This window comes from Aotus nancymaae, unplaced genomic scaffold (assembly GCF_030222135.1).
Source record: "Aotus nancymaae isolate 86718 unplaced genomic scaffold, 86718_ANA_hifiasm-v0.15.2.pri h1tg000108l, whole genome shotgun sequence".
NCBI classification, from domain to species: domain Eukaryota; kingdom Metazoa; phylum Chordata; class Mammalia; order Primates; family Aotidae; genus Aotus; species Aotus nancymaae.
Genome location: NW_026988523.1, coordinates 36,860,702 through 36,871,844, shown reverse-complemented (window position 1 = coordinate 36,871,844; position 11,143 = coordinate 36,860,702).

Sequence of the window (11,143 nt, the reverse complement as noted above, 5' to 3'; positions counted from 1 at the left end):
AGGGTCAGACTCAGAACTTTAGTGAACACACCTGTGTAAGGCCAGCCTGTGGAGTCTCATCATTCATTCATTTCTTCCTCAGTCATTAATTATTGTGCTGTACACTGAGGACATGCTGAGGATTGTCTTGAAAGACAGGCTCTCGGCCTCTCCTTGACACATACATTCCATCTGAATTTTATGAAGATTCCATAAAAACCAAATGTTTGAGTTCTCAAATGCAATTATGCATGAGAATTACATATTGACATTTAAGAAAGACAGATAATCTGTAGTTTGGAAATAGGGTCCAGGCATCTGTGTTTTTAAAAGCTCTGCATGTGGTCTAATGAACAGCTAGGGTTGTGAGCAATTCAAAGGATTGTCCATTTGGATCAGTTAGACCAAAAGTTCACTTTGTCTTTACTGTCTACACAGATCCAGAGATGATTAGGAGTGACAATAGAATACAAAGGGGGAACATGAACATAAAAACTGTAACTGGTTACTGTAAGGCCGGTAGCCTCACCGGGAGCACGGATGCAGACCCCCCCCCCCCGCCACCTTTTTTCCAAAGCCCAGACGAGCTCGGGCAAGGTCAGACATGCTCAGGCATGTTCCCTTCTCCCATGCTCGCACAGCCTGACCTGCCCTTAAAAAGCCCAGTATGCAAACAAGGTGCTGCAACCCTAGCCTCTTTCTAGCCAGTAGCAGCCAAGTCTTTCTGGCCAATAGCAGCCGAGCCTTTCTAGCCAATGGCAGCCGAGTAATTCTAACCAACGGCAAGCCAAGTCCTAGCTGAAGGCTTGTAATTCTACCCAGTGACAGTCTTGCTCTCCCACAACCAATCGAGCTCCTTCACTCCCTATAAAACCCTGTGCCTGAGAGGAGTCTGTGCGACTTCTCCGGCCCCTCCTGTCAGACTGCAGAACCTCACCCGGGAGCCTGAATAAATTCCTTCGCATTGGATCTTTTCGTGCTGGCCTCAGTTTCTTCGCTTTAAACTCGGCGAGAACAAACCTTACAGTTACCGACAAGCCCTTTGTTGGCATAATGTGGCTTTATCTATTTGGAGTAGAGCACTGAGCATATCACTTGTGTGCTAAAAAATTGTAATAGATAGTATCTTTTTCTGATAATATTACAAATAATCTGATCATACACACACACACACACAACAGACCTCAGAAAATAACCACTGTTAACTGCTTCAACTTTTAGACTTCCCTTATGCTCACATAAACATATGAATAAAGACCAGAGACACACTTCACAATTTCAAAACTTAACAGAAAGCTAAAATAATCAAGACGACGTAGCACTGACATGAGGATTGAATTGAATGAGGAATAAAATTGAAGCCCAGAAATAAATCCACCCATCAATAGTCAATTGATTTTCAACAAGGCTTCCAGGACAATTTAATGGGATGAAATTATAAATCAATAATGATAAGAAGTTTGGAAAAATTACAAATCTGTGAAAACTTAAAAAGATACTCTTCAGCAGCCAAAGTGTCAAAGAAGAAATCACAGTGGAATTAGAACACACTTTAAGATTAAAAAAAAAAAAAACTTTGAAAATACAACATACCTCATACCATAAACAAAAATTAATTCAAAATGTATCAAAGACTGGATTGTAAGCGCTAAAACTAAAAAACTTTCGGAAAAACATAGCTGGAAACATTCATGAATGAAATTATTTGTTTACTAGGCAATAGTTTCTTAGATATAACATCTAAAACCCAAACAACCAAAGAAATAAGACAGATAAATTTGAAACTTTCATGCAGCAAAAAACATTATCAAGAAAGTGAATGATGACCCAGGAAATGGAACAAAATATTTGCAAATCTTATGTCTTATAAAGGTCTACTATCCAGAAAATATGAAGAACTCTTATATCTAAATGATAAAAAGACAAATAACTCAATTTTTTTAATGAGCAAAGAATTTGAATAGATATATCGCAAATGATGTGGAAAAATATTTCACATCATTAGCCATTAAAGAAATGAAAATCAAAGTCACAATGAGATGCCTCTTCATATCTACCATATTATAATTTAAAAAGTCACACAATACCACCTGCTGAAAAGGATATGGAAAAATCAGAACCCTCATTTATTGCTTGAGGGAATGTGAAATGGTGCAGTCACATTGGAAAGCAGTTTGGCAGTTTCTCAAAATGTTAATCATGTAGCTACCACATGACCAAGCAATTCCACTCCCAGGAAACTTCCAAAAAAATTGAAAATATATTCATACAAAAACATGACATTATTCATAATAAGGTGAAAATAACTGAACTGTTCATCATCTAATGAATGAATGAACAAAATGTAGTGTATGCCTATAATGGAATATTTAATCTTTATTCTTTTTTTCCTTCTGCTTGCTTTGGGTTTGATTTGCTATTCCTTTTCTAAATTCTTAAGTTGGAAGGTTAAGTTATTGAGCTAAGATCTTTCTTCTTTTTTAACATCGGCATTAATAATTATAAACTTCCCTCTGCATACTGCTTTCAATATATCCTATAAGTTTTGGTGTATTGTGTTTTCAGACTTTTTCATTTCAAAGTATTTTCTAATCCCATTATTATTTCTTCTTTGATACTTTGGTTGTTGAAGAGTGCATTTAAAAATTTTCATAGATGTGTGATTTTTCCAAACATCCTATTGTTACTGATTTCTAATTTCATTCTATTGGCTTTGGAGAGCATACTTTGTATGATTTCACACTTTTTAAGTTAATTGAAGCTTATGGAATAAAGTTTTATGGCCTAATATGTTGTCTTTTTGAAGAACACTCCATGTACAGTTGAAAAGAATGTGTGATTACTTCAGTAGCAAATGAGCAGTTCAAAAGATGGAACATGAAGTGTTCAATACACTTCTGTTAGGTCTAACTGGTTTATTGTATTCTATTGTCTTCTATTTTCCAAATAGATTTTTCTAGCCATTGTTGAAATTCTGGTATTAAAATCTTTAACTGCTATTGTTGAATTATCTATTCATACTTTCAGTTCTGTCAGTTTTTGCCTCATCTTTTAAGGCTCTTTTGTTAGTTGCATATATGTATGTTTATCATTATTGTAATTCTTTATTCCTACATTTCCACCTTTTTCATATTAAACAATTATTTTGTATGGCACCATTTTAGTTCCATTCTTATACTGTATATTTTGCAGTTATTTTCTAAGTGGTTTTCCTGGGGATTACAATCAACATATTAATTTATAAATACCTGGATTGTACTAATATCAGCTTAATGTAAACATTAACAATATTATATATTTACATAGAAAATTAACTGTGCTGGATTTAAGGTTGACATATCAAAATGCATTATATATTACAAACAAATATAAAACATAACTGAAGAAGAAAAGATATGATTCACAAAATTGTTCTGTTTTAAATAAACGTAAAAAAGGTTATCTTTAACTAAAGACTGTCTCTCCCTCTCTCCCTTGAATGTCTCAAGAGATTGTCAATCACACTCACATATTTTAGGATAGAGAAGTAGTCAAGCCTTCTTTTCTCTGTTGTATCCAGGTCACAGTTGCTCCACAAAATGTTTGATACCTAGTCCTGTGAGGAAGTATCTGACTATATCACACTCTACACCTCCTTATTGCAGTCATCTATCTACCAACCTCCTGGTAACTTCTCACCAAAAGCAAACTCAGACATTTTCTCTAGACAGATTCCTGTACTCACCCTGCATAGGATTAGCCCCCATGAGTGCATCAACTGGGATACTTGGCTGCAAATAACCAGCTCTAATTCAGGGTCGGGAAGTTACCACCAGTACTGCTGGCAGCAGAGCCATGCCATGCCTTCTAAATGCACATTGATTCAAGAAAAATCAAAGGCCAGCATTTTCTCCCAACACCCACAGATATAGAGAGACACATGTGGGCCTCTGCTACTGCAGAAAATCCAATGACATCATCACTGTCCTTGACACAGAAAGGCAGAAAAAGCAAAAGGGTGACTTCTGCCTCACTTCCAACTTCTAAGCCCACCACTGACAATGAAACTTAAATCACATTCAGAGCCCCAGCTGCCAAAGAGCTTGGTAAATGTGGGGTTTGCTTTATTGCCTCTAGGGTAGAGGAATTCCATTGAGTACCTGCTCACCATATCTACCACACCTCTTTTATTACCCTGCTAAAATCCCATGGATAAGCACATCAAACACTCCAGCCAGGCTCCTAAATACCTTCGTTTCACTACCACTAGGTCTCACCTACTTAGCAAATCATGAACCTTGGATTAATCCAACCTCTACACAACACTCACACTGCTTAACAGAATCACCAGTCTTCTGGATGATCAATCACAAATTCACAATACTTAAGAGCAACAAAATGTTAACACCATTCAACAATCAGTTAAGTGCATGACAGCTAAAGATAATATAAACTAATAATAGCACATATTGATTGCTTCCTACGAACCATGACTTTTCTTTTTTTTTTTTTATTGTACTTTGGGTTCTGGGGTACATGTGCAGATCATGCAGGATTGTTGCATAGGTACACACATGGCAATGTGGTTTGCTGCCTCCATCCCTCCATCACCTACATCCGGCATTTCTCCCCACGTTATCCTTCCCCAACCTCCCCAACCCCCTGCTGTCCCTCCCTTGGCCCCCCAAAACAGACCCCAATGTGTGATGCTTCCCTCCCTATGTCCATGTGTTATTGTTCAACACCTGCCTATGAGTGAGAACATGTGGTGTTTGATTTTCTGTTCTTGTATCAGTTTGCTGAGAATGATGGTTTCCAGGTTCACCCATGTCCCTACAAAGGACATGAACTCATCATTTTTTATGGCTGCATAGTACTCCACAGTGTATATGTGCCACATTTTCCTTGTCTTGTCTATCATTGATGGGCATTTGGGTTGGTTCCAGGTCTTTGCTATTGTAAACAGTGCCACTATGAACATACGTGTGCATGTGTCTTTATAATAGAATGATTTATAATCCTTTGGGTATATACCCAGTATTGGGATTGCTGAGTCAAATGGAATTTCTATTTCTAGGTCCTTGAGGAAATGCCACACTGTCTTCCACAATGGTTGAACTAGTTTACACTCCTACCAACAGTGTAAAAGTGTTTCTATTTCTCCACATCCTCTCCAGTATCTGTTGTCTCCAGATTTTTTAATGATCGCCATTCTAACTAGTGTGAGGTGGTATCTCAATGTGGTTTTGATTTGCATTTCTCTAACAATCAGTGATGATGAGCATTTTTTCATATGTTTGTTGGCCTCATATATGTCTTCTTTTGAAAAGTGTCTGTTCATATCCTTCTCCCACTTTTCAATGGGTTTCTTTGTTTTTTTTTTTTCTTTAAAACTGTTTTAGTTCTTTGTAAATTCTGGATATTAGCTCTTTGTCAGATGGGTAGATTGCAAAAATTTTTTCCCATTCTGTTGTTGCCGATTCACTCTAATGATTATTTCTTTTGCTGTGCAGAAGCTCTGGAGTTTAATTAGGTCCCATTTGTCTATTTTGGCTTTTGTTGCCAATGTTTTTGGTGTTTTAATCATGAAGTCCTTGCCTATGCCTATGTCCTGAATGGTTTTGCCTAGGTTTTCTTCTAGGGTGTTAGGTCTTATGTTTAAGTCTTTAATCTATCTGGAGTTAATTTTAGTGTAAGGTGTCAGGAAGGGGTCCAGTTTCTGCTTTCTGAACATTGGAACCAGTTTTCCCAACACCATTGATTAAACAGGGAATCCTTTCCTCATTGCTTGTTTTTGTCAGGTTTGTCAAAGATCAGATGGTTGTAGATGTGTGGCATTGCCTCTAAGGCCTCTGTTCTGTTCCATTGGTCTATATCTCTGTTTTGGTACCAGTACCATGCTGTTCTGATTACTGTAGCTTTGTAGTATATTTGAAATCAGGTAGTGTGATGCCTCTGGCTTTGTTCTTTTTGCTTAGGATTGTCTTGGCTATGTGGGCTCTCTTTTGTTTCCATATAAAGTTTAAGGTGGTTTTTTCCAGTTCTGTGAAGAAGGTCATTGGTAGCTTGATGGGGATATTGTTGAATCTATAAATTACTTTGGGCATGTGGCCATTTTCACGATATTGATTCTTCCTAACCATGAGCATGGAATGTTTCTCCATTTATATATGTCCTCTCTTATTTCCTTGAGCAGTGGTTTGTAGTTCTCCTTGAAGAGGTCCTTTACATCCTTCATTAGTTGTATTCCTAGATATTTTATTCTCTTTGTAGCAATTGTGAATGGGAGTTCACTCATGATTTGGTTCTCTGTTAGTCTGTTATTGGTGTATAGAATGCTTGTGATTTCTGCATATTGATTTTATATCCTGAGACTTTGCTGAAGTTGCTTATCACTTTAAGGAGATTTTGGGCTGAGATACTGGGGTCTTCTAAATATACAGTCATATCGTCTGCAAATAGAGACAATTTGACTTCCTCTTTTCCTAATTGAATACTCTTTATTTTTTTTTTCTTGCCTAATTGCTCTGGCTAGAACTTCCAATACTATATTGAATAGGAGTGGTGGGAAAGGGCATCCTTGTGTAGTGCCAGATTTCAAAGGTAATGCTTCCAGTTTTTGCCCATTCAATATGATATTGGCTGTGGGTTTGTTTTAAATAGCTTTTATTATTTTGAGATATGTTCCTTCGATACCTAGTTTATTGAGAGTTTGTAGCATAAAGGGCTGTTGAATTTTGTCGAAGGCCTTCTCTGCATCTATTGAGATAATCATGTGGTTTTTGTCTTTGGTTCTGTTTATGTGGTGCATTACGTTTATGGACTTGCGTATGTTGAACCAGCCCTGCATCTTGAAATGAAGCCTACTTGATCGTGATGGATAAGCTTTTTGATGTGCTTTTGTAACTGGTTTGCCAGTAATTTATTGAAGATTTTTACATCTATGTTCATCATGGATATTGGCCTGAAGTTTTCTTTTTTTGTTGAGTCTCTGCCAGGTTTTGGTATTAGGATGATGTTGGTCTCATAAAATGATTTGGGAAGGATTCCCGCTTTTTTAATTGTTTGCAATCGTTTCAGAAGGAATGGTACTAGCTCCTCTTTGTACGTCTGGTAGAATTCAGCTGTGAACCTGTCTGGACCTGGACTTTTTTTGATTGGTAGGCTATTAATTGCTGCCTCAACTTCAGCCCTTGTTATTGGTCTGTTCAAGGTTTCAACTACTTCCTGGTTTAGGCTTGGGAGGGTGCAAGTGTCCAGGAATTTATCCATTTCTTCCAGGTTTACTGGTTTATGTGCATAGAGTTGTTAGAAGTAATCTCTGATTGTAGTTTGTTTTTCTGTGGAGTCAGTGGTGATATCCCCTTTATGGTTTTTTATTGCATCTATTTGATTCTTCTCTCTTTTCTTTTTTTATTAATCTGCTGAGTGGTCTGTCTATTTTGTTGATCTTTTCAAAAAACCAGCTCCTGGATTTATTGATTTTTTGAAGGATTTTTTGTATCTCTATCTCCTTCAGTTCTGCTCTAATCTTAGTTATTTGTCTTCTGCAAGCTTTTGAGTTTATTTGATCTTGCTCCTCTAGCTTTTTCAATTTTGATGATAGGGTATCAGTTTTAGATCGTTCCTCACTTTTCTGGTGGGAATTTATTGCTATAAATTTCCCTCTAGATACGCTTTAAATGTGTCCCAGATATTCTGGTACATTGTGTCTTCATTCTCGTTGGTTTCAAAGAACATCTTTATTTCTGCCTTCATTTCATTGTTTATCCTGTTGACATTCAGGAGCCAGTTGTTTAGTTTCCATGAAGTTGTGTGGTTCTGAGTTGGTTTCTGAATCCTGAGTTCTAATGTGATTGCACTGTGGTCTGAAAGACTGTTTGTTATGATTTCCATTCTTTTGCATTTGCTGAGGAGTGATTTATTTCCAATTATGTGATCAATTTTAGAGTAGGTTTGATGTGGTGCTGAGAAGAATGTATATTCTGTGGATTTGGGGTGGAGATTTCTGTAGATGTCTATTAGGTCCACTTGGTCCAGATCTGAGTTCAAGTCCTGGATATCCTTGTTAATTTTCTGTCTTGTTGATCTGTCTAATATTGACAGTGGAGTGTTAAAGTCTCTCACTATTATTGTGTGGGAATCTAAGTCTCTTTGTAGGTCATTAAGAACTTGCTTTATATACCTGGGTGCTCCTGTATTAGGTGCATATATATTTAGGATCGTTAGCTATTCTTGATGCATTGATCCTTTTACCATTATGTAATGCCTTTCTTTGTCTCTTTTGATCTTTGTTGGTTTAAAGACCATTTTATCAGAGACTAGGATTGCAACCCCTGCTTTTTTTTGCTCTCCATTTGCTTGATAAATCTTCCTCCATCCTTTTATTTTTAGCCTATGTCTGTCCTTGCACATGAGATGAATTTCCTGAATACAGCACACCAATGGGTTTTGACTTTTTATCCAATTTGCCAGTCTTTGTCTTTTGATTGGGGCATTTAGCCCATTTACATTTAAGGTTGATATTGTTATGTGTGAATTTGATCCTGCCATTTTGATGCTAGCTGGTTGTTTTAACCATTAGTTGACACATTTTCTTCATTGTGTCGATGCTCTTTACCATTTGGTATGTTTTTGGAGTGGCTGGTACTGGTTGTTCCTTTCCTTGTTTAGTGCTTCTTTCAGGAGCTCTTGTAAGGTAGGCCCGGTGGTGGCAAAATTTCTCAGCAATTGCTTGTCCATAAAGGATTTTCTTTTTCTTTTGCTTATGAAGCTTAGTTTGGCTGGATATGAAATTCCAGGTTGAAAGTTCTTTTCTTTAAGAATTCTGAATATTGGCCCCCACTCTCTTCTGGCTTGTAGGGTTTCTGTGGCAAGATCTGCTGTGAGTCTAATGGGCCTCCCTTTGTGGGTAACCCGATCTTTTTCTCTGACTGCCTTTAGCATTTTTTCCTTCATTTCAACCCTGGTGAATCTGACGATTATGTGCCTTGCGGTTGCTCTTCTTGAGGAATATCTTTGTGGTGTTCTCTGTATTTCCTGGACTTGAATGTTGGCCTGCCTTGCTATGTTGGGGAAATTCTCTTGGATAATATTCTGAAGCATTTTCCAGTTGGATTCATTCTCTCCGTCACATTCAGGTACACCTATCAAACGTTGATTAGGTCTTTTCACATAATCCCATATTTCTTGGAGGTTTTGTTCATTTATTTTCACTCTTTTTTCTCTATTCTTGCCTTCTCATTTTATTTCATTGAGTTGATCTTCAATTCCTGATATCCTTTCTTCTACTTGGTCGATTCAGCTATTGAAACTTGTGTATGCTTTGCAAAGTTCTCGTGCTGTGTTTTTCAGCTCCATTCCGTCATTTATATTCCTCTCTAAGCTGGTTATTCTAGTTAGCCCAGCTGTAGCCAATGTATTGCAATGATAAATATTTCCTTTGGGTTGATGTTTCCAGACTAGACCCAGTGGGAGAAGACATGTGGGTAAGGGACCAGGGGTTGAGGACTGGAGGAGTCTACTTACCACTTAAGCCCTGCTGATTTTCTCAGGACTAGAATGATGACAAGTGATACTGATTTCACTCATCAAAGTTGATTACCATTGACAGAGATCAAAGACATATTGCTTATCATGTCACAAAGACACAGGCCAAAACATATTCAAGAGCTAGAGAAATAAATTCCACCTCTCTATGTAAACAGCTACAAAGTCCATTGCAAATATATGGATTTAGGGAAGGGAGAAATTTGTGGCTATTTTTGTAATCTACCACAGGTCCTGAAGAACTGAATGTAGTCTGGACAACTTCGTACACAGAATAAAGAGGTGACCCTATTGTGATTGGTGCTAACATTGAACTTGTTTTGAAATTTAAATTCTAGATGGTAATATTTTGTAATGACAGAGAACTTAAATCTCATTATTTATCAGAGTCACTTTGTGCTAAAGAGTTAAAAACAAAACATATCTCAAACGCAGTAATTAAAATGATGAGTTAGATAGGTTTCTGAGGTTAGAAGCACAGACAGGTTAACACTTTACTTGATGAATTAGATGCAAAGTATGGCAATCAGCTATACATGAATTTTAGGTGGCTTGCTTGTGGCATGGTGAATGAAAAGAAAATAACTTGTTCATTTCATCCAATAAACAATCTTAGTCTTGGCTCCTTACCAAAGATTAGATCAAATACTTGGCCTTTTTATCGAACAATAAAATCCATTTAAACACTTTGAATCTTTATCAGATAAACATTTATGAGTAATTACTGAAAATCATAATCCTATTCACTGAAATCAGTTTCCAGAAATAAAAGGAATGGATTGAACTGCATATCCTAAATTGCTGAATTGAAAAGTGAATTCAGAAAGTAAAAATCTAAAAATAAACCAGCATGGTTGAATTGGCTTTTTTCAATTAATGCTGAGAGCGGGGCTGAAGAGTTACAAATAGCAATAATTGAAGTAGGGAAGACAATACTGAAAAACAATATGGCAATGTAGGAATGCCAGAATTCTACAAATATCTCAGAAAAAGTTATCCTAAATATAAAACTATTGTGCAAAGTTTCTATCCATGGTCAGATTGCCTACATTTGCAAATAGCAGTTTGCCTTTATAAAACAATAAAACTAAATATTGCAACCATTCAAAGGATACAAAGCTGAATCTTGTGTTGCACATACACTGTGAAATACACATTTTGCCATTGATTTCTTGGCGCAAAAGAAGAGATGTCAAGCTTTTGTTTGTTTTGTTTTGAGTTGGAGTCTCGCACTATCACCTGAGCTGGAGTGCAATGGTGTGACCTCAGCTCACTGCAACATCTGTCTTCTGGGTTCATGTGATTCTCCTGCCTCAGCCTTCCGAGTAGCTGAGAACCTTTTTTTTTTTAAAGTTTTGGTGTTAAAGTCTCCAAGTAACAAAGGGATTTGCCTTGACCTACATAGCTTGTAAGTGATGAAGTTAAAATCATATTCTTAGAACTCTCTAGCCTCTCTCTTTCAAGGAAATCACAACTTATTCTCTCTGCTACCAGATACCCAGGCCTACATGTTTCAATCAATACATATTTGCCAAGATATTCCTGTGGCAAATTTTGTATTCTAGGACATTAAGTAAAAATGTTATGGTATATTATCTAGGAAGAGTATAATGGGGCTATAATTTACTACTCAGCT